Consider the following 23622-nt stretch of genomic DNA (forward strand, 5'->3'; position numbering starts at 1 on the left):
AGGAGGAGCAGAATGGAGTTTGATGATAACCGTTTCTCCTCCGATATGCGCGAACAACAGCTTCACTAAAAATAGTTTAGTGTCTAACTCAGCTGAGTCAGGGAATTAAACATTTACGAGACACTCCTGTCAGCCGTGCTTTTAACACAAGTGATGAAGAATGAACTTAAAATGGCGGAATAAACTAACGCTTATTTGACAGCTAAAGTACAGTAGAATTTTTTCAGTCTTGTCGTGTTCTGAATATACTACACGAGTCCAATAAAAAATACTTCTTACCTCCTATTAAGCCACCCAGCACCCGGCTGTGTCGTCCCCAGTCTATGATGTCATCAGCAGTTGACTTTGTAGTTCTTTCTGTAAAAAAAAACAATTAGGTTTTAGACCACTTTTGGAATTGATTAGTAACCAAAACTGAGGTACTGTTGTACAATGGAAGCATGGCTGGGTCCGACTTTAACCAAAACGTACTTAAACTGAATCAACTTTTCAGGAAGCTAAAACATTAACATCCTTTTAGAGTTGTACATGAAAAACATTCTAAATGTAGTGTGAATGGTTGTTTGTCTATATGTGCCCTCGCTAGCTTGCTATGTATATAGCGGCCGTTTCGAGTGTAGAGTTCGATTCCACCTTCGGCCATCTCTGTGTGCAGTTTGCATGCATGGGTACTCCGGTTTCCTCCCCCATTCCAAAAAACATGCTAGGTTAATTAGCGACTCCAAATTGTCCATAGGTATGAATGTGAGTGTGAATGGTTGTTTGTCTATATGTGCCCTGTGATTGGCTGGCCACCAGTCCAGGGTGTACTGTTGCTAAACGTGCCTTAAGTGTTGGCTAAATGAAATAAAATACAAACGATGCATTCAAAGACATGCGATAATATGTATTATTCTACACTGACCAATAGGTGTCGGTAATGTTACTATATTTGGTCATAGGAGTGTAAAGGTGACTATAGGGATGCTATTTCATGTTGAGAGGGCTCTAATGTGTACCCCGCCTCCCGTCCTGAAGACAGCTGGGATGGGCTCCAGCACCCCCTGCGACACTCGTGAGGATAAGCGGTAAAAAATGAATGAATGAATGAATAAATATAAATGTACCTTTTATATTCATTGAAGGCGTGATTGTTTACCACCTTCTTGTTTTGCCGTGAATTATTTCTTGAATACTTTTTAGCTTCTTTATCAAATTGCTGGCACTTGCAACTTCCTGTGGCTCCATTTTGGCTTATGTGTCGTCGCACTAAAAAGACAGAAGAGACTTGTGGTGAGAAACACGACTAAATTCAAGAAATAACTCATGGCAAAACAGGAAGGTGGCGTCCGCTACCACATTCAAGTTTTCATTTAAGGTGAAAGTAACCTTCATCAACAAAAACAGATTAAAAAGTGTATTAATAAACGCCAAGACAAGCACCATATTGTAGTTTAACTGAAAAATGTACACAAACCGAGACCAGATTATTGTAGTAAAGTTGAAAACAAGCTAAGCAGGGCATACACTAACTGAGGTACTACTGTGTACTGTATCTCTTTTTATCACTTAATGGACTTTCCACTTTGCACACTCCCAGTGGCTCATCACACATAACACTTTAATTCAATCAACAAATACACTAAGAGTACAGTATAAGTAGTGTTGGCTACTGGCTATCTGCGCCATCTGCGGGCTGCAATTAATTACCTCGTTTGGCCTGAGAGTAAAACGAGCTGGGTGCTTGTAATGTTGGCAAATGTGTGTTTATGAGAACGTATGCGGTGTCGTCTGTACTGAACGTGTGCGTCTGCAAATGTTGACATTGATAAATGAGCTCTACATCAAAGCAATCTTCCATCACGGATCCATGAAATAAGCACCAATCACTGCGGGAAACATGTTTTGGAGTGGGGGGGGGGGGGGGTAATATTTCACGTGACAACTTCTGTGCATGAATCAGTGAAGATCAGTGGTGTGTGTGTGCTTAATTCTGATTGGATGCTGGGATTCTTTTATTCAGCAAGATATGGCATGAATTCATTATGATTCATGATTCATGTATTATTGCCAAAAGTGAAATGAAACATTTGCTCTGTTCCAGCGCTACTGATAAAATGCCAGACATCAATAATTTAAGTCATTTAACCACATTTTAATATCATTTTCTTACTTTACAGTAGTTATTACATAGTAGTATTCCTTATTTGTAATGGGACATTATCATAGAGAACAAAAAGCCCTGTTTAGGACTGTTTTATCACATTAGAGGCCTCTAACATGACATAACACCCCTACAGCCAACCTTACTCTTATATTACCCAATATAATAAACATGATAAAAAAATTAAACCTATAGATAACCTACATAAGACATAGTATATTACTCCCACGTTAGCGATGGAGAGTTCGATGCTGTGTAATTCCTCGTTTTGTTCACTTTTGCGACTCCAAATTCTATTCATTAATAAATCAATGCTGTTTCAAGGTTCAATTTGGCTTGTAAACAGTAAAAAAAATTAAGTTAGTTAAAAGTAAAAAAAAAAAAATCACGTCTACGAAGCTCTAAAGGTGACTATAGGGATGCTATTTCACGTCTACGAAGCTCTCAAGGTGACTATAGGGATGCTATTTCACATCTACAATGCTCTAAAAGCGACTATAGGGGTGCTATTTCACGTCTACAAAGCTCTAAAAGTGACAATAGGGGTGCTATTTCACGTCTACAAAGCTCTAAAGGTGACGATAGGGATGTTATTTCACGTCTACAAAGCTCCAAAGGTGACTATAGGGCTGTTATTTCATGTCTACAAAGCTCTAAAGGTGACTATAGGGGTGCTATTTCACGTCTACAAAGCTCTAAAGGTGACTATAGGGATGCTGTTTCACGTCTACAAAGCTCTAAAGGTGACTATAGGGGTGCTGTTTCACGTCTACAAAGCTCTAAAGGTGACTATAAGGGTGCTTTTTCACGTCTACAAAGCTCTAAAGGTGACTATAGGGGTGCTATTTCACGTCTACAAAGCTCTAAAGGTGACTATAGGGGTGCTATTTCACGTCTACAAAGCTCTAAAGGTGACTATAGGGATGCTATTTCCCGTCTACAAAGCTCTAAAGGTGACTATAGGGGTGCTATTTCACGTCTACAAAGCTCTAAAGGTGACTATCGGGGTGCTATTTCATGTCTACAAAGCTCTAAAGGTGACTATAGGGCTGCTATTTCATGTCTACCAAGCTCTAAAGGTGACTATAGGGCTGTTATTTCATGTCTACAAAGCTCTAAAGGTGACTATAGGGGTGCTGTTTCATGTCTACAAAGCTCTAAAGGTGACTATAGGGATGCTATTTCATGTCTACAAAGCTCTAAAGGTGACTATAGGGCTGTTATTTCATGTCTACAAAGCTCAAAAGGTGACTATAGGGCTGTTATTTCATGTCTACAAAGCTCTAAAGGTGACTATAGTTACTATAGGGGTGTTATATCATGTCTACAGGGCTTTAATGATGTTAAAAACTTATTTAGAAGGCTCCAACCATGAAAATATTCCATTAGAGTCGTAGTAAGGAATCCTACTTGGTGGAAATTCACTGGGTGGTATGTGTGTGTGTGTGTGTGTGTGAGAGAGAGAGATAAATAGGGTCCACTTTGACAGTTGCCTTGACTGTGTGCTGAAGGGCAAGTGCCGTGTCGCCAGGCCCCACGGGAGCTCCTTCTGTTCTAAGCCTGCACACGTGACGGGACAATGTTCCGGGTTCTTCACTTTCCGTCCCATTTTTAGTCCAACTCTTCTGCTCAGTTCACCTCCTGTTCTCTCCCTAAATTTGCGACGGTCCATCCCATCTCTATCACACACACACACACACACACACACACACACAACACCTGTACTTCCTACTCCCCCCCCCCACTTTCATCAAACCCTAATGGGAAAAGCTTGCAGATGTCAGCACGAGTTAATTACCATTCCCCTTCCTCTTTGCTTTGCCTGTCTCTTTCCATCTCGCTCACAAACACACGCTGATGATTTCATCGCCAGAGTGAGCAGCGAGAAAACCATCTAATGTCTCATTTATGTGACCTGAAGGATGGAGGCGATCATGGAGCGCCGCGGAATCTTCAGGTCAGTGATTGGAAGAAGTCGGCGTTAAACTGGGAAGACAACTTGATTTGGTGCTTTTAGGGCCAATAACCTCACTCGGCCTTTCCTGATGAGGGGGTGAATCAAGAAAAAAAAACAAGATAAGAGACACAGCTGAGGTAATTGTTGGATGCAGAAAGATATAAAAGATACAATCATCTCACTGAGACGTGATGCAAAGTCAAAATATCTCCATTTTTACTATAATTTCACATTTTCAGTGAAAATTTTATCATTGAAAATGAATGGGAAGTTTAGTTGGTGCACCCTACTGGTGAAAAAACATTGGTCGAGTGGTTAGCACACAGGCCACACACCTCAGAGACCCGAGTTCGATTCCACCCTCGGCCATCTCGGTGTGGACTTTGCACGTTTTCTCCGGGTACTCCGGTTTCCTCCCACATTCCAAAAACATGCTAGGTTAATTAGCGACTCCAAATTGTCCATAGGTATGAATGTGAGTGTGAATGGTTGTTTGTCTATATGTGCCCTGTGATTGGCTGGCCACCAGTCCAGGGTGTACCCCACCTCTCTCCCAAAGAAGACAGCTGGGATAGGCTCCAGCACCCATGTGACCCTTGTGAGGATAAGTGGTAGAAAATGAATGAATGAATTCATTCATGAATGGGCAGTTTAGTTGGCGCACTCTACTGGTGGAACAGGCCACACAACTCGGAGACCCGAGTTCGATTCCACCCTCGGTAATCTCTGTGTGGAGTTTGCACGTTCTCCCCGTGCATGGGTGGGTTTTCTCCGGGGACTCCGGTTTCCTCCCACATTCCAAAAATCCAGGGTGTACCCCGCCTCTTGTTTGAAGAGAGCTGGGATAGGCTCCAGCACCCATGCGACCCTTGTGAGTATAAGCGGTAGAAAATGAATGAATGGGATATTTTGCCTATTTTCAACCTGATGGTTGCTGGTTCGATCCACTGATTAATTTCATATTAGCATTTAAATTTATCTAGTTTCTCTTTTTGGTCTGATGGCCTCATAAATATGTAAATTTCGCAAGTTTTACAACCGTCAGTTTTGTGTTTGTCTCTGTCGGACACCCGAAAAAACGTCTTATGAGACGTTTATGTTTACGTATTCATTCATTGTACCTACTTGACACATAAAGTACTAAAATGAAAATGTTTACGTTGTTAAAAAAAACAAAAAACCTGGAAGTGCACGATGATGTAAATGATTTATTTACACGCTTTCCACTCTACTTTTACAAGCGTGCTACCACTTCCACTAAGACGTTATTGATTTACACGCCTCAGACATGCTGTTTACGTGCACACACGAACGTGAAATATGTGCCAACACGCACATTTCCCCAAAGTAAGCACCGAGAGCAAATGTTTAGTTCAAAGACTCCTGACAAAAGCCGAACGGATTGAAAACAAGTGTAGAAAAGTGGCTTTAAACAAGTACTAAAAAATGTCCCGTTTTATTATTAATGAGCGATCACGTCTTCACGATGTGAACATTCATTCCCACTTCCACAGCTGGATGTGTCCCCACTATGTCTTTTTTTTTTAAAGACAACATCTGCCCCCAAAAACACGGGACAGCTTTCCACCTTGATGCTTGCGCAACTTGATTTCCGACATCTGCTCCTTCCTTTCGCTCCGTCGTTTGCCTTCAATTTCTTTTCTTTGTTTTACCATTTGACATTATAGTCCACACACACACACACACACACATATATACACACACATACACACACACACACACACCAGAGCAAGCAATTTTAGGGATAATGTGAAAGCATTCAAGCAGCATTTTCTAAGACAGATGATGTGCAGCAAAAATGCAGCATTTAATCCCCACAACAGAAAAAGCTGTATTCAAACTCTAGTGGTTAGACTTCCGGACTTTGGGGCGGATGCCTGAGGTTCGAATCTCCACTAGGAAGCACCATCGGTATTCGTCAAGAAGGGCTCAAGCCAAAAATCTGCATGCGGATTTAAAAAAAAAAAAAATCAAAAAATTCCGCAGTGGCAAACAAAAACGGCAGTTAAAAGAACTTAAGGGGTAATTCATCGATTTTATCGAGAAAAAAAAATTGTTATGGTGACTCCTTAAGGAAAAAGCCGAAAGAAAACAAATAAAAACTGCAGTTAAAAAGAACTTAAGGAGTAATTCATCGATTTTATCGAAAAAAAAATCCGCTGTGGCGACTCCTTAAGGAAAAAGTTGAAAGAAAACAAACAAAAACTGCAGTTAAAAGAACTTAAGGGTTAATTCATCAATTTCATCGAAAAAAAATTGCTGTAGCAACTCTGTAAGGAAAAAGTCGAAAGAAAATAAACAAAAACTGCAGTTAAAAGAACTTAAGGGTTAATTCATCGATTTTATCTGAAAAAAAAAAAATGTTATGGCGACTCCTTAAGGAAAAAGCCGCTAGAAAACAAACAAAAACTGCAGTTAAAAATAACTTAAGGGGTAATTCATCAATTTTATCGAAAAAAAAATCCACTGTGGCGACTCCGTAAGGAAAAAGTCGATAGAAAACAAAAACTACAGTTAAAAGAACTTAAGTGGTAATTCATCGATTTTAATTCCTCTTTCAAGGCTTCGTATTCATGGTGCCTCAATTATATTTACACATATGTATTTTTATTGTTTTATTATTTACATATTTTTCATTTGCACATATTTTCATAGTGCATAGAAAACCGTTTGACCTTCGAAATACGGGTTTTAACATTATTAGAGCCCTCTAAACATGAAATAACACCCCTATAGTCCGTTTTACACTCCTATTTCCCAATAACATAAAATAAGACATAAATAAGGGCGGCACGGCGGTCGTGTGGTTAGTGCGCAGACCTCACAGCTTGGAGACCAGGGTTCGATTCCACCCTCGGTCATCTCTGTGTGGAGTTTGCATGTTCTCCCCGTGCATGCGTGGGTTTTCTCCGGGTACTCCGGTTTCCTCCCACATTCCAAAAACATGCTAGGTTAATTAGCGACTCCAAATTGTCCATAGGTATGAATGTGAGTGTGAATGGTTGTTTGTCTATATGTGCCCTGTGATTGGCTGGCCACCAGTCCAGGGTGTACCCCGACTCTCACCTTAAGAAGACAGCTGGGATAGGCTCCAGCACCCCCCGCGACACTCGTGAGGGTAAGCGCTAGAAAATGAATGAATGAATGAATCTTCTAAATGTGTTTTTTAAACATTATTAGAGCTCTCTAGACGTGAGGTAGCACCCCTATAGTCACTTATACACTCCTATAATCCATTATTTATGACATTACACAACTCTTTTGCTGGAGACCTGAGTACAATTCCACCCTCGGCCATCTCTGTGTGGAGTTTGCATGTTCTCCCTGTGCATGCGTGGGTTTTCTCCGGTTACTCCGGTTTCCTCCCAACATTCCAAAAACATGCTAGGTTAATTAGCGGACTCCAAATTGTCCATAGGTATGAATGTGAGTGTGAATGGTTGTTTGTCTATATGTGCCCTGTGATTGGCTGGCCACCAGTCCAGGGTGTACCCCGCCTTTTGCGCCCCGAAGACAGCTAGGAATTAATGAATGAATAATTATTATGTGATATTGTTTTTGTAGTCTTTCCACTCTGTCTGTATTGTGGTTGTTACTCTAATTGCAATTAAAGTCTTAATGGTGTCGTTATGTTTCTAAGTGATGTGTGAAGGTTCTGTGTTTAACATGATGTGTTAGTGTGTGTGTGTGTGTGTGTGTGTGTGTGTGTGTGTCATGGCGTCCATTAGGCTTTTGGCAAAAAACATCCACTTAAGCATGAAGGTGTTGAAGTAGAGCGGAGCGTGGAATTGACATTTCCTCTTTATGACCTCACAAATCACAACCGCTCGTCAAATATATAATCGCTTTCTATGGAAAATGACCTGCAAATCCTTTTGAACCCGACGCCCCCCTTGCCCCCCCCAGGGTCCCCAAAGACGACCGCTTTTTTTCAAGACAATGTCTTCCCTTCCCTCTCGTGTTTGACCTCCACGCTCCCCCCCCCCGTCCTTCCACAGCTGCCAATATAAAATGAAGAGTGCTGCCGGTAATGACATTAAGACAGCATGGAGCTTCATCTGGCACGGAGGTTAGATGATTGGTTTTGGTTTGCATATTTGACTCAACTAAAGGTTATGGATAGTTTTGTTATGAAACTTGACAAAGATTATTCATGGATCATTCTTTTTATGATGATTGGCATCGGAATAAAATCAAGAAAAAAAATTATATGGACATTATATTTGTTTATTCATATTACCGTGTTGTTTTAGATAACATAAAAAATACCTTGGTTTACATACATTTTGCATTTTTTAACGTACAATAACACCGCAACTCCAACTGTGTTTCATTCATTTTCTACCGCTTAACCTCACGAGGGTCGCATGGGTGCTGGAGCCTATCCCAGCTGTCTTCTTAAGGCGAGAGGTGGGGTACACCCTGGACCGGTGGCCAGCCAATCACAGGGCACATATAGACAAACAACCATTCACACTCACATTCATACCTATGGACAATTTGGAGTCCGCTAATTAACCTAGCATGTTTTTGGAATGTGGGAGGAAACCGGAGTACCCGGAGAAAACCCACGCATGCACGGGGAGAACATGCAAACTCCACACAGAGATGACCGAGGGTGGAATTGAACTCGGGTCTCCAGCAAAAGAGTTGCGTAATGTCATAAATAATGAATTATAGGAGTGTATAAGTGACTGTAGGGGTGCTACTTCATGTCTAGAGAGCTCTAATAATGTTAAAAAAAACACATTTAGAAGGTTCATTCATTCATTCATTTTCTAGCGCTTATCCCTACGAGGGTGGCGGGGGTGCTGGAGCCTATCCCAGCTGTCTTCTTAAGGCGAGAGGTGGGGTACACCCTGGACTGGTCGCCAGCCAATCACAGGGCACATATAGACAAACAACCATTCACACTCACATTCATACCTATGGACAATTTGGAGTCCGCTAATTAACCTAGCATGTTTTTGGAATGTGGGAGGAAACCGGAGTACCCAGAGAAAACCCCGGGGAGGGCGTGCAAACTCCACACAGAGATGACCGAGGGTGGGGAAAGACAAAACAAGAAGCCAAAAAGTTACCACTTCCACACAAAATAGGAGGAGAACTCATTCATTCATTCATTTTCTACCGCTTATCCTCACGAGGGTCGCGGGGGGTGCTGGAGCCTATCCCAGCTGTCTTCTTCGGGCGAGAGGCGAGGTACACCCTGGACTGGTGGCCAGCCAATCACAGGGCACATATAGACAAACAACCATTCACACTCACATTCATACCTATGGACAATTTGGAGTCGCTAATTAACCTAGCATGTTTTTGGAATGTGGGAGGAAAGTGCAAACTCCATATAGAGATTCCCAAGCGGAGAAGCCGTGTCTTCCCGATCACCTGACTGTGTGGCCAACTCTTGGCCCCCGGGAGCTGGTGTGTACAGACATACAGAGTCTGTAGAGATGACTTTATCGTTATGGTGTAATCTTCTATTGAGGCAATATGGCAATCATGTGCACGTTTGCTAGCGTTTGTGTGTGTGTGTGTGTGTGTGTGTGTGCGTTACCCGAGAAGTCGCTGAATGAGAATGAATGAGAATGAATTAGTGAGTTCCATCTCCGCTGTTAGCCGCTTATGATTATTACACCGAAGCCGCGGCGTCTCATTAAGCCAAACGACACCGCGAATCTGCCGTTTTTATTCCGTGTGTCTTAGATGCGCTAGCGTAAATCCATATTGACACTCATGGCCTCACCAGACTGGCATGCTAGGTCCTGAAAATGAAAAGAATATGAAGCGGGGAGCGTAGATATTTGTCAAGGTAATATCTATAATTCAAAAACAAATCCCCGCGGTTATGACGACGATAAATCAAAAGCAGAAAGCAGTAGTGATTAAGCCCCGCAGTGCACGGGACTCGCGGACTCAACACACACAAATAATCTACAGCCGTCATTAAGGCACGGGTGTCCAAAGTGTGGCCCGCCGCACATTCTTTGACAAGAAAAAACTAAAAAATACAACATTAAAAGTGGAAAAAATCACCAGTAATTTTTGAAGAAAAAGTAAAAATATTACCAGAAAAAAGCAGTAATTTTAGTAGCATGAAGGTGAAATATTGCACAGGTGTCCAAAGTGTGGCCCGCGGCACATTCTTTGACAAGAAAAAACTAAAAAATACATTATTAAAAGTGGAAAAATCACCAGTAATTTTTGAAAAAAACCTAAAAATATTCCCAGAAAAAAGCAGTAATTTTAGTAGCATGGAGGTGAAATATTATCATTATTATTAATGAATTAAGAATTATTAAATGAATTAATAATTAATGAATTAAGAATTATTAAATGAATTATTAAATGAATTAATAATAATAATAATTAATAATATTAATATTTAAAAACAACAAAAGTTGTGGGAAAAAATGTGAATATTCCAAGAATTAAGTAAAACATTTTGGAAATAAAGTCATAATTATGAGAAGAATATTTCCAAGGAAAAGCTATAACTTTCCAGGAATAAAGTCAAAATATTACAAAAAAAATTGTAGTGAAAAGAAAAAAGTTTTACAAGAAAAAAACATAATACTATGAGGAAAAATAATATTCTAGTAGCACAGAGTTGAAATAGTAAATAAAAAATAGGCGAGGTACACCCTGGACTGGAGGCCAGCCAATCACAGGGCACATATAGACAAACAACCATTCACACTCACATTCATACCTATGGACAATTTGGAGTCTGCTAATTAACCTAGCATGTTTTTTGGAATGTTGGGAGGAAACCGGAGTACCCGGAGAAAACCCACGCATGCACGGGGAGAACATGCAAACTCCACACAGAGATGGCCGAGGGTGGGGAAAGACAAAATAAGAAGCCAAAAAGTTACCACTTCCACACAAAATAGGAGGAGAACTCATTCATTCATTCATTTTCTACCGCTTATCCTCACGACGGTTGCGGGGGGTGCTGGAGCCTATCCCAGCTGTCTTCTTAAGGCGAGAGGCGGGGTACACCCTGGACTGGTGGCCAGCCAATCACAGGGCACATATAGACAAACAACCATTCACACTCACATTCATACCTATGGACAATTTGGAGTCCGCTAATTAACCTAGCATGTTTTTGGAATGTGGGAGGAAACCCAAACTCCATATAGAGATTCCCAAGTGGAGAACCCGAATATTCCCGATCACCATAGTCCAGGCCCAAAAGTGCGTCCTGCTTATTAAGTCATCAGGTGTTGCAACCTCCAAGTGCTGCTGCTCTTCTTCTTCTTCTTCTTCTTCACTTTGAAGTAAACCGACGTATTCTTTATTCACCGTTTTTGTCCTTTTTTTATCCGAGTGAACACACGTTCATTGATTAGCCTCTTCAAACAGTCAACTCGCCATAAAAGATCACGCCGCATTTTCCATGCTCATCACGCCCATCCCCTTGTGTGCGTTATGCAGTTAGCTTAATGAAGCGTCCGCACGATGTATAGAGAAGAGACTTGAAAAGACAAGTGTGCTGAAAAGAGAAGAAAAAGAGGGAGTGATGGACCAGAGATTATCTCCTCAGCCTCGGTGTGATGCTTCAGAAGATAAGAGGGTCAGTGATGATGGGATGCACGGTTGGAGGACAGGAGAATGGCGAGGTGGGAATGTTGTGGACTGCGTAATTTAACACAATTTAATTGAACTTTTTAATTAATGGTAATGGTTTAATTTCATTTGAACATGCATCAGATTACAATTGAGTGCCATCCCATAATCAGTTCACAGTTCCACATGTCCAAAAGGAGTAGGAAGAAGCAAAGCTTATTAAATCCTACCCCTCCATTTGGTACTTTTACAATCAGTAAAATTTGTTCACTTCCTGCTTTCTTAATATAATTTTTATTTATTTTAATATAATTTTTTAATTTAATTTATTTTAAATTTTTATTTAATTTAGATTTAACTTAATTTTATTAATTTTTATTAATTTATTTTATTTATTTTTTGTTTATCAAGAAAAACAATTGTTGCCGGGATAAAACTGTTACCTCAGTTCAAATTATAAATGCTGGTGCATTTTTTTTATTGGTTCGATTCCCTATTCCGTAAACATACATAATTATATTTAAATACAATATAATTTTTAAACAAATGATAAATAATGTAGAATATTTTAATGAAATTATTAATGGTAATGGTTTAATTTCATTTGAACATGCATCAGATTACAATTGAGTGCATCCCATAATCAGTTCACAGTTCCACATGTCCAAAAGGAGTAGGAAGAAGCAAAGCTTATTAAATCCTACCCCTCCATCTGGTACTTTTACAATCAGTAACTGTTACGTTTGTTCACTTCCTGCTTTTTAAATATAATTTTAAATTATTTTAATTTTATTTAATTTGATTTTTTACTTAATTTTATTCATTTTTATTTATTTTATTATTATTTTAGTGATATATATAGCACATCATGACTGGTTCAAGACTCTTCATCCTTGTATTTAGCAAACATCAACTGCTTCACTTCCTGCTCTCCTAATATAATTTTTATTTATTTTATTTTAATTTAAATATTTTTTTTAAGTTCATTTTATTAAATTTTATTAAAAATAATAAGCAACTGTAACGGTTACATTTGTTACTAAGTAACTGTTCGATTTGTTCACTTCCTGCTTTCCATAATACAGTTTAAGGTTTTTTGGGTTTTTTTTTTAAATAATGAAATAATGTAATAATGTACCTAATGTTCCTAATATAATTGTAATTTATTTTATTTTAATTACATTTATGGTTACTTATGGTGCCTTTGACAGAAAGCTTCTGATTGGTTAAAATGATGTTATAGTTATTTATTTACAGTACTCTTGTTATGTATTATTTACCTTGTGTTATTCTTAGGTTCTCCCTCACCCCCCCCCTAATATCACATTGACCCATCATCTGTTTGTCATTCCTTATCTGCTCTCTCCTCCTCTACCTCTCAGCATTGTTCCCATCCTTTTGCCCTCTCTCCCCGTCTCTTGTCTCATCCTCTCATCTCTGTTGGTCTCCCACCTCATCCATTGCCTCGTTTCCCGCCTCCCCGATGGCCAACTGCTGCTCAAACAAAGTTTCCGCGCAAAGTTGAAGAGTTGAGCGAATCGGTGGGGCCTCATCACGAGGCTGCATGCACATACATATCAAGTACCCAAAGATACCGAGACCTCTGCTGCCTTCTGCTTCACTTCACCCCCTCCCAAAAAAAAAAACACTTAATTGTACCCGGAGGCTAGAAAATATGTCGGCTGTTATTATACCACAGTGGAAACACAAAGAAATAGGACGTTTCAGCGGGAGTGAACGCAGGACACAAACACAACGCAAGTAGTGCGTGGTTTCCTGGAGAGAAGAACACGAGCAGGTATAACGATTACAAGGAGATCTTTTTGGGCGACACAAAAAAGGGAAAACGTGGGAGGTGTGAGACCAAAAGGATGCTCCTGCAACACCTCCCTTTTTCATTTCCACCCCTACCTTCCCTTCCCTTCCCCTTCCTTCCCTTTCACCCCATCCCTGATGAGATCCTTTCTGACACCGCCACTGGCTGCTGCTTCCTCAAGCCGTGTGCAGCAACACACGCACACACATATACACACACATACACACACGCTTCCCACTAACACAAACTTCAACACCACAGAATGTGGAAAAAACACTCAGCTGCATCACTAAGTCAGTTTGCATGCTTCAGCACTGCCGCTAAATATTCATTATATTTCATAATAATAAGCCATAGCATTTCAGTATGTGGAATCAAACTATGGAACGGATTGAGTAAGGAAATCAAACAATGCACAACAATGAGCAAAAACAAAAAAATAAAAATGAAAAAAATTTAAAAAATTGAAAAAAATAATAAAAATTAATAAAATTAAGTAAAAAAAATAATAAAAAAAAATAAAATTACATGAGGAAAGCAGGAAGTGAACAAATGTAACAGTTACTTATTGTAAAAGTACAAGATGGAGGGGTAGGATTTAATTAAATTAAAATAAATCAAAATGATATTATGAAAGCAGGAAGTGAACAAATGTAACAGTTACTGATTGTAAAAGTACCAGATGGAGGGGTAGGATTTAATAAGCTTTGCTTCTTCCTACTCCTTTTTGGACATGTGGAACTGTGAACTGATTATGGGATGCATTCAATTGTAATCTGATGCATGTTCAAATGAAATTAAACCATTACCATTACCATTAATAATTACATTAAAATATTCTATTCATATTCATCATTTATATTTAAAAGTGCTATTGAGGCCTGCATGTTAACGTTTATGACCTTCCAAATAGACTTTTTAACATTAGAGCCCTCTAGACATGAAATAGCATCCCTATAGTCACCTTTACATTCATTCATTCATTTTCTACGGCTTATCTTCACGAGGGTTGCGGGGGTGCTGGAGCCTATCCCAGCTGTGTTTGATTCACACTCACATTCATACCTATGGACAATTTGGAGTCGCTAATTAACCTAGCATGTTTTTTTTTTGGAATGTGGGAGGAAACCGGAGTACCCGGAGAAAACCCACGCATGCACGGGGAGAACATGCAAACTCCACACAGAGATGGCCGAGGGTGGAATTGAACCCTGATGTCCTAACTGTGAGGTCTGCACGCTAACCACTCGACCACCGTGCAGCCTTCATGTGTAGTATTTTCTATTATTGTCTCTACTATATCGGGGAGGGACTATAGGGGTGTTATTGCATGTCTAGAGGGCTCTAATAAAGTTAAAATTGTATGGCGGTCTAAGCTACAAAAACTACAATTCGGTCGGGTCTTGGACCAAGTAGCCATGAAATATACCAACGGCATTAAACGTAAGGATGAATGTCTTCTGGTTAGCAGCAGGGGCTTGGATGTTGTGAGTCATCTTTAGTGTGTGTGTGTGTGTGTTTGTGTATGTGTGTGTATGTGTGTGTATGAGTCACCCATCTTCAGTGATTTTGCTGACTCTTGCGTCGTGTCTAAAATCACCACGTCTTTTTTTTTTCCTTCTTCTCCTTACTATATTGTTTGTACGTCTAAAAAGTGTGTTACTTTGTGTACGCCTAGCCTAGCATGTGTGTGTGTGTTTACGTTTCTCCGCACGCCACCTCTGGATTCTAAGCCGTCCGTAACTGGTGCCGAGATTATAAATGTAGCGCTCGCAGTGACAGAGCGTTAATCCCCGCTTTGACATTATTAAAAGTTTGAGTGTCTTCGGGCAAAAATGAGCATCTGCAACGGTATTCCGGGGGACGGTGATGAATGGGAAGAGAGAGCAGATTCCATAACTGGATGCGATGATTCATCACTACGACTCGCTTCAACACTCAACAATTGGCTTTCATCCATATTTTCAAATGAGATTAAACGGTATTTCAGGCAGTTGAGTTCAAGTGCAGGCTTTGGATCCTCCCTTGAGGCGGTTATTTATTTGCTGTTGAGTCGAACGAACGAACGAACGAACGTCAACATGAGTGAACGGACTGACTCGACACGGCTGACCAGGTCTACGCACTAGTTCTTTTGACCCGTTCGTTCATGACCGACACACCACTAGTCATCACATGTTGAGTCGGAACAAACGTCTGTACTAGTTCTTTTGACCCGTTCGTTCATGACCGACACACTACTAGTCATCACATGTCGAGTCGGAACGAACGTCTGTACTAGTTCTTTTGACCCGTTCGTTCATGACCGACACACCACTAGTCATCAATGTTGAGTCGGAACGAACGTCAACATGAGTGAACGGATTGATTCGACACGGCTGACCGGGTCTACGCACTAGTTCTTTTGACCCGTTCGTTCATGACCGACACACCACTAGTCATTACTGTTGAATCGGAATGAACGTCAACATGAGTGAACGGACTGACTCGACACGGCTGACCCGTTCGTTCATGACCGACACACCACTAGTCCTCACATGTTGAGTCGGAACAAACGCCAATGTGAGTGAACGGACTGACTCGACACGGCTGACCCGTTCGTTCATGACCAACACACCACTAGTCATCACATGTTGAGTCAGAACGAACGTCAACATGAGTGAACGGACTGACTCGACACGGCTGACCAGGTCTATGCACTAGTTCTTTTGACCCGTTCGTTCATGACCGACACACCACTAGTCATCACATGTTGAGTCGGAACGAACGTCAACATGAGTGAACGGACTGACTCGACACGGCTGACCCATTCGTTCATGAACAACACACCACTAGTCATCACATGTTGAGTCGGAACGAACGTCAACATGAGTGAACGGATTGATTCGACACGGCTGACCAGGTCTATGCACTAGTTCTTTTGACCCGTTCGTTCATGACCGACACACCACTAGTCATCACATGTTGAGTCGGAACGAACGTCTGCACTAGTTCTTTTGACCCGTTCGTTCATGACCGACACACCACTAGTCATCACATGTTGAGTCGGAACGAACGTCTGCACTAGTTCTTTTGACCCGTTCGTTCATAACCGACACACACCACTAGTCATCACATGTTGAGTCGGAACGAACGTCAACATGAGTGAACGGACTGACTCGACACGGCTGACCAGGTCTATGCACTAGTTCTTTTGACCCGTTCGTTCATGACCGACACACCAATAGTCATCACTGTTGAATGGGAATGAACGTCAACATGAGTGAACGGACTGACTCGACACGGCTGACCCGTTCGTTCATGACCGACACACCACTAGTCCTCACATGTTGAGTCCGAACGAACGTCAACGTGAGTGAACGGACTGACTCGACACGGCAGACCCGTTCGTTCATTACCGACACACCACTAGTCATCACATGTTGAGTCGGAACGAACGTCAACATGAGTGAACGGACTGACTCGACACGGCTGACCAGGTCTATGCACTCGTTCTTTTGACCCGTTCGTTCATGACCGACACACCACTAGTTATCCCTGTTGAGTCGGAATGAACGTCAACATGAGTGAACGGACTGACTCGACATGGCTGACCAGGACTATGCATTAGTTCTTTTGACCCGTTCGTTCATGACCGACACACCACTAGTCATCACATGTTGAGTCGGAACGAACGTCAACATGAGTGAACGGACTGACTCGACACGGCTAACCAGGTCTATGCACTAGTTCTTTTGAGCCGTTCGTTCATGACCGACACACCACTAGTTATCCCTGTTGAGTCTGAACGAACATCAACATGAGTAAACGGACTGACTCGACATATCTCAAATGTCTCAAAATATTCTCAAATGACTTGAATTAAGAACTTCTCACATGTGACGCATTCCAGTGAATGAGGCTCAATGAAGCTTTCATTGTTTTTTTTTTTGCACGAGTTCAATGCAGCGGCGCCCTGGTCAAACCAGACGCGACTCATCGTCACATTACTGCCATGGCCGACGTCCCAGGATGCAAAGGGCCTGTTGGGAAGGTTCACATATGACACAGCTCACGGAGCAAACATCAACACAGCTGTACAGTCACTGACCGTATGTTGTTTACTAGCCATGCTGCCATTTTTGGATTTGGGCTTTTAATCCAATCCCAGTCAAAAAGAAAGTTTAACAATGTGTTCTATCTGGAGCGAATACAAGGAATTGCAATGTCAGCACTGGAGAGAAAGATCAACCACCCAGTCAAAGGCCAACAAAGTCCGAGCGGTCACTTAGATGCTCTGATCTGGTTTCAACCAGTCCTGGACAGTCATGAAACCGTGTATGTTTGTATGATGAAAAGAACGTGTGTGTGTGTGTGGGGGGGGGGGGGGGGGGGGGTGGGGGGGGGGGGGTGTTTGTTCCAAGTGAAAGGCACAAAGAACAAATACTAAGTAGTACGACGCCAAAACTAGTGGTGGGCAAAACCGTTCAAATCGGTCCGGTTCTTACAGTAAAAAGATCCGTTCATTTCGGTCAATTGGTCGTCAGTCTGTGATCTCCCCCTGTGTATAGACCCGATCAGCCGTGTCGAGTCAATCGTTCACTCATGTTCACACGTGTCGGTCATGAACGAACGGGTCAAAAGAACTAGTTCTTTGTTCATCACAGTTGAGTCTGAACGAACGTCAACATGAGTGAATGGACTGAATGGGTATTTTGGGGCGGTGACCTCTTTCATTCCGTTCACAAAAAAAATAACTAGTTCTTTTGACCTGTTCGTTCATGACCAACACACCACTAGTCATCAAATGTTGAGTCGGAACGAACCGTCAACATGAGTGACCGGATCTGAACGGGTATTTTAGTGGCGGTGACCTCGTTCATTCAGTTCACAAAAAAGGAACTAGTTCTTTTGATCCGCTCGTTCATGACCGACACACCACTAGTCATCACATGTTGAGTTGGAACGAACGTCAACATGAGTGAACGGACTGAACGGGTATTTTAGGGGCGGTGACCGCGTTCATTCCGTTCACAAAAAAGGAACTAGTTCTTTTGAGTCATCACATGTTGTTGCGCTGTTGAGTCGGAACGAACGTCAACATGAGTGAACGGACTGACTCGACACGGCTGACCAGGTCTATGTATTAGTTCTTTTGACCCGTTCGTTCAGGACCGACATACCACTTGTCATTACATGTTGCGCTGTTGAGTCGGAACGAACGTCAACATGAGTGAACAGACTGACTCGACGCGGCTGAATGGACTGAATGGGTAATTGAGGGTCAGTGACCTTGTTCATTCCGTTCACAATAAAGAACTCGTTCTTTTGAACCGTTCGTTCATAACGGACACACCACTAGTCATCACTGTTGAGTCGGAATGAACATCAACATGAGTGAACGGACTGAACAAGTATTTTAGGGGCGGTTCACAATAAAGAACTAGTTCTTTTGAACCATTCGTTCATGACCGACACACCACTAGTCATCACTGTTGAGTCGGACATGAACGTCAACATGACGTGAACAGACTGAACGGGTATTTTAGGGGCGGTTCACAATAAAGAACTAGTTCTTTTGAACCATTCGTTCATGACCGACACACCACTAGTCATCACTGTTGAGTCGGAATGAACGTCAACATGAGTGAACAGACTGAACGGGTATTTTAGGGGCGGTTCACAATAAAGAACTAGTTCTTTTGACCCATTCGTTCATGACCGACACCACTAGTCATCACTGTTGAGTCGGAACGAACGTCAACATGAGTGAACGGACTGACTCGACACTGCTGACCAGGTCTGTGCACTAGTTCTTTTGACCCGTTCGTTCATGACCGACACAACACTCATCAAAACAAAGTGGAACATATTCCATTCCTAAGAATACACTTATTCTAGCATTGTGGAATGGTTCGATCCCACCTCTGTTACAGTTCTTAAACTACATCCAAAGGTGAAACATCGCCATTTATCATACACAAGTCCCCCCCCCCCCATCCCCATATATGACCATATGGAAATAATAAAGATGACTTTTGCCCTACTTTTCTACCTTTGTTCCTTCCCGTGTGGCCATTCTGTTATTGTTACGTGCTTGATGGATGTCAAATGCGGTACCTTCTGCTTGTTGAGCGTCCGGGCATTACTTCCGCTATCCTTCACCGATACGAGGACTAGCGAAGAACACCTGACACTAAACATCAGGGACATGAGACGTTACTGCTCACAAGCTGCCATATACACCGTACAGTGAACGCACCACACCGGCATTCATGCATGTGGGGCGTGGTCAGACACACACACACACACACAAACACACACATAGTGGTTTTACGGTAGGCTGTGTCCTTGATGTGGGGGCCTGAGGAGCTATTTTGAGTGGCCCATTTGGGCAGTGAGGCAGCTAAAATCCATACATCCTTCTGTGTGGCGCTGAGACACACACACACACACACACACACACACACATACACAGATACACAAACTGCATGCGCACACAAATTTCACAGGCTCACGCCTATCAGGAACACACACACCTATTAGTGCTCACATCTTTTTTAGATATGCATATTCACCTCGCCCCCCCCCCCCCCTCCCCGTCAATAAAATCCATTTGTCTAATCAAACCGCACAGTGACTGATAGCTTGACCCTCCGAGGATTGGTTTGACCCCCCCCACACCTCAAGTCCCCCCAGGTAAGACGCCGTATTGAACTACTCCAATCGTGGATAATTATGATGTATATTAGGATTAGGGGCTGCACGGTGGTCAAGTGGTTAGCGCGCAGACCTCACAGCTAGGAGACCAGGGTTCAATTCCACCCTCGGCCATCTCTGTGTGGAGTTTGCATGTTCTCCCCGTGCATGCGTGGGTTTTCTCCGGGTACTCCGGTTTCCTCCCACATTCCAAAAACATGCTAGGTTAATTAGCGACTCCAAATTGTCCATAGGTATGAATGTGAGTGTGAATGGTTGTTTGTCTATATGTGCCCTGTGATTGGCTGGCCACCAGTCCAGGGTGTACCCCGCCTCTCGCCCCAAGAAGACAGCTGGGATAGGCTCCAGCACCCCCCATGACCCTCGTGAGGATAAGCGCTAGAAAATGAATGAATGAATGTCTACTATATTGGGTGATAAGAGTGTAAAGATGACTATAGGGATGTTATGTCATATCTCGAGGGCTTTAATAATGTTAAAACCGTATTTATAATGTTTTATAACAGGTTTTCTACGCTCAAACTATGAACATATTTAATATATAATAAATGAATCCTACTTCTGGAACCAATTAACCGCCATAAATGAGGGATAAGTGTCGTCTAAAATGCGGCGACTAACGGGTTAGTGGTTAGCATGGAGGCTAACCACTGGGAGTTTTCTCCGAGTTCTCCGGTTTCCTCCCACATTCCAAAAACATGCTAGGTTAATTCAAGAATAATAAATAAAAAAATAAATCAAGATGCGACTTTGATGTCAGCATCATGTGACCTAATGGAAGAGCGAGAACACTGTAGCCAACGATTTGTTACGGTATATACACAATCCATTATTCTAACCTTTGTGGTGTACTATACCCATTCTGTTCTAATAGTATAATACTACATGCTTTAAGACCAAGAGGGAATAACTGATAGAGGAAGGCAGGATTGAAGAAGAGGATAATTTTACTTACTTTAAGAAGTTTATATAGTACTTTGAGTACATATTAACAAAAGATTGGTCAAACAGGAAGTATAAAATATATCGACTTTGGTATCAGTTTGTTAATGATGCTTCCTTGCGGTGCGGACGCCTCATCTCAACCGCGGATTATTTTCATATTTAGACATCTGAGCTACAAGTCACACACAAAAAAACGAGAAAACATGCCACTTCGGTGAAACGTCACACATATTTCCCCTCCTCCGGGGTTTTGAACTTAATGCGAACTAAAAACACTGCGGTGACCTTTACGTAAGCAAAACAAGAGAGGGAGAAACCAGTTGAAGCGATGCAGCCTGAAAACAGACAAAGAAGGCAAATCCCCCCAAAATAAAAAAAATAAAAAAAATGGCACTACATTATTTCCTCGGGTCCACAAAGTCTATGGAGGACCAAAACTGCCAAAATAATAAATAAATAAATAAATAAAAGTGAAAATAAAAACAAAAATGAAAAAAAAAATCACAAAATTAAATACACAAAAATAAATATAAATGGAAATAAAAACAAAAATGAAAAAAAATCACAAAATTAAATACACAAAAATAAATATAAATGGAAATAAAAACAAAAATAAAAAAATATATACACAAATAAATAAATAAAAGCAAAAATAAAAAACAAGATTCAAAAATTAAAAATAAATACAAAAATAAATGTAGAAATAAATACAAAAATAAATATATAAATAGAATTACATATCAATAAATAAATAAAAGCACTCTGCTCTCATATGTATTTATTTCATGCAGCAGACAATGTCAGCTTGAAATGCAGAAGGAAAAACTATTCAAATGAGGAGGCGGTCCTAAAGTGTGTCTTGGGTTGAACCGTTCGCCTATTGGTTGATCGACATGTGAGTGCGAAAAAGCTCCGTCGGGGAGGAGAGAGAGATCAGGCTCCAATAAGGCTTCCACCCGGAAAAGCAGGTAATCCGGGGAAGCATTATCCGAAATATCTGCTAGCAAACGGAGATCCCTGGAGATTGCAGCCATATTTACCGCCATTGAGAGTGGTGTGGTGACTTCCTCTTGCTGTGACTGTTTGCAGGCATACCTAGTCGATTTTCGCACTCACATGTCGATCAATCAATAGGCGAACAGTTCAACCCAAGACACACTTTAGGACCGCCCCCTCATTTGAATAGTTTTTCCTTCTGCATTTCAAGCTGACATTGTCTGCAGCATGAAATAAATACATATGAGAGCAGAGTGCTTTTATTTATTTATTGATATGTAATTCTATTTCTACATTTATTTTTGTATTTATTTTTAATTTTTGAATCTTGTTTTTTCTTTTTGTATTTATTTCTACATTTATTTTTGTATTTATTTTTAATTTTTGAATCTTGTTTTTTATTTTTGAATTTATTTTTGCTTTTATTTATTTATTTATGTATATATTTTTTATTTTTGTTTTTATTTCCCTTTATATTTATTTTTGTGTATTTAATTTTTTGAAATTTTTTTTCATTTTTGTTTTTATTTTCACTTTTATTTATTTATTTATTTATTATTTTGGCAGTTTTGGTCCTCCATAAAAGTCGGCTATTAAGGATGAGGAGGATATAGGAGTGTGGGTGAGTGCTTGGGGAAGAGGAGGAACGTGTTGATGGGAATGGGGGGGGGAAAGTGAGAAGGATAAATGTTGCTCCCAAATGGAAACAAGCGGATGACATGAGATTGGAGGCGGCGGCCAATACAGGAAGTACAAGGATGAATGTGTGTGGGGACGGCCGTAAAAGTGTGTGTGTGACAAAACACCTGCATAACCTCATAGGCTCCAGCATCACTGTAGCAAATGTGTGTGTGTGTGTGTGTGTGTGTGTGTGTGTGTGATGGCCTAGAATAGTAATGTATGCCTTCTCCTCACTGGGTTGATCTCATTGTGTCAAACTCGGTGCTTTGACTAATCACTCTGAAACAAGAGGACTCAGCAAACATACACGCACAGCTCCCTCAATCTCCAGCATCTATCTTGGTATTTTCCACGCATCTCGCCATCTCTTTTCTCTTTTCTTTTGCGTCTCATGTGTGTTTGTGTGTGTGTGTGTGTGTGTGTGTCATACCAGTGACAAATCTTTCTTCTTTCCTGTGAATCAGCAAATGTTTGCCACCCGTCTCTCAACACGTCGTTCCTCCTGGCCTCGTCTGTTGACTCTTCTGTTCTGCTCCTTCTCTGCATTCATCTCGACTTTAGACTGGAAATAAATATTAATATAAGTGTAAGGGCTACACTGGAAAAGTCAAAATAATCATATAAATATATCATAATATTGTAAGGGGCGGCACGGTGGTCGAGTGGTTTCCACCATCATCTCTGTGTGGAGTTTGCATGTTCTCCCAGACTATATGTGCCCTGTGATTTTGCTGTGATAGGCTCCAGCAACCCCCGCGACCCTCATGAGGATAAGCGCTAGAAAATGAA

General features: G+C 41.2%; 1 long non-coding RNA gene across 2 annotated transcripts in view; it reads right to left on the reverse strand.

Moving 5' to 3' along the window:
- Positions 1 to 279: 279 nt before the first annotated feature.
- Positions 280 to 23622, reverse strand: part of LOC131103700 (uncharacterized) — an 80179-nt gene continuing 56836 nt past the window's right edge. The window contains exons 2-4 of one of the 2 annotated variants that reach the window (XR_009119649.1): positions 23264 to 23395; positions 1107 to 1248; positions 280 to 357 (exon numbers count right to left, since the gene is read on the reverse strand). This is a non-coding gene — a long non-coding RNA (uncharacterized LOC131103700). The remainder of the gene's footprint in view (positions 358 to 1106; positions 1249 to 23263; positions 23396 to 23622) is intronic. The other variant, XR_009119650.1, reaches the window with a different exon arrangement.

The sequence above is a fragment of the Doryrhamphus excisus genome, chromosome 15, assembly GCF_030265055.1.
Source record: "Doryrhamphus excisus isolate RoL2022-K1 chromosome 15, RoL_Dexc_1.0, whole genome shotgun sequence".
In the NCBI taxonomy this organism is placed as follows: domain Eukaryota; kingdom Metazoa; phylum Chordata; class Actinopteri; order Syngnathiformes; family Syngnathidae; genus Doryrhamphus; species Doryrhamphus excisus.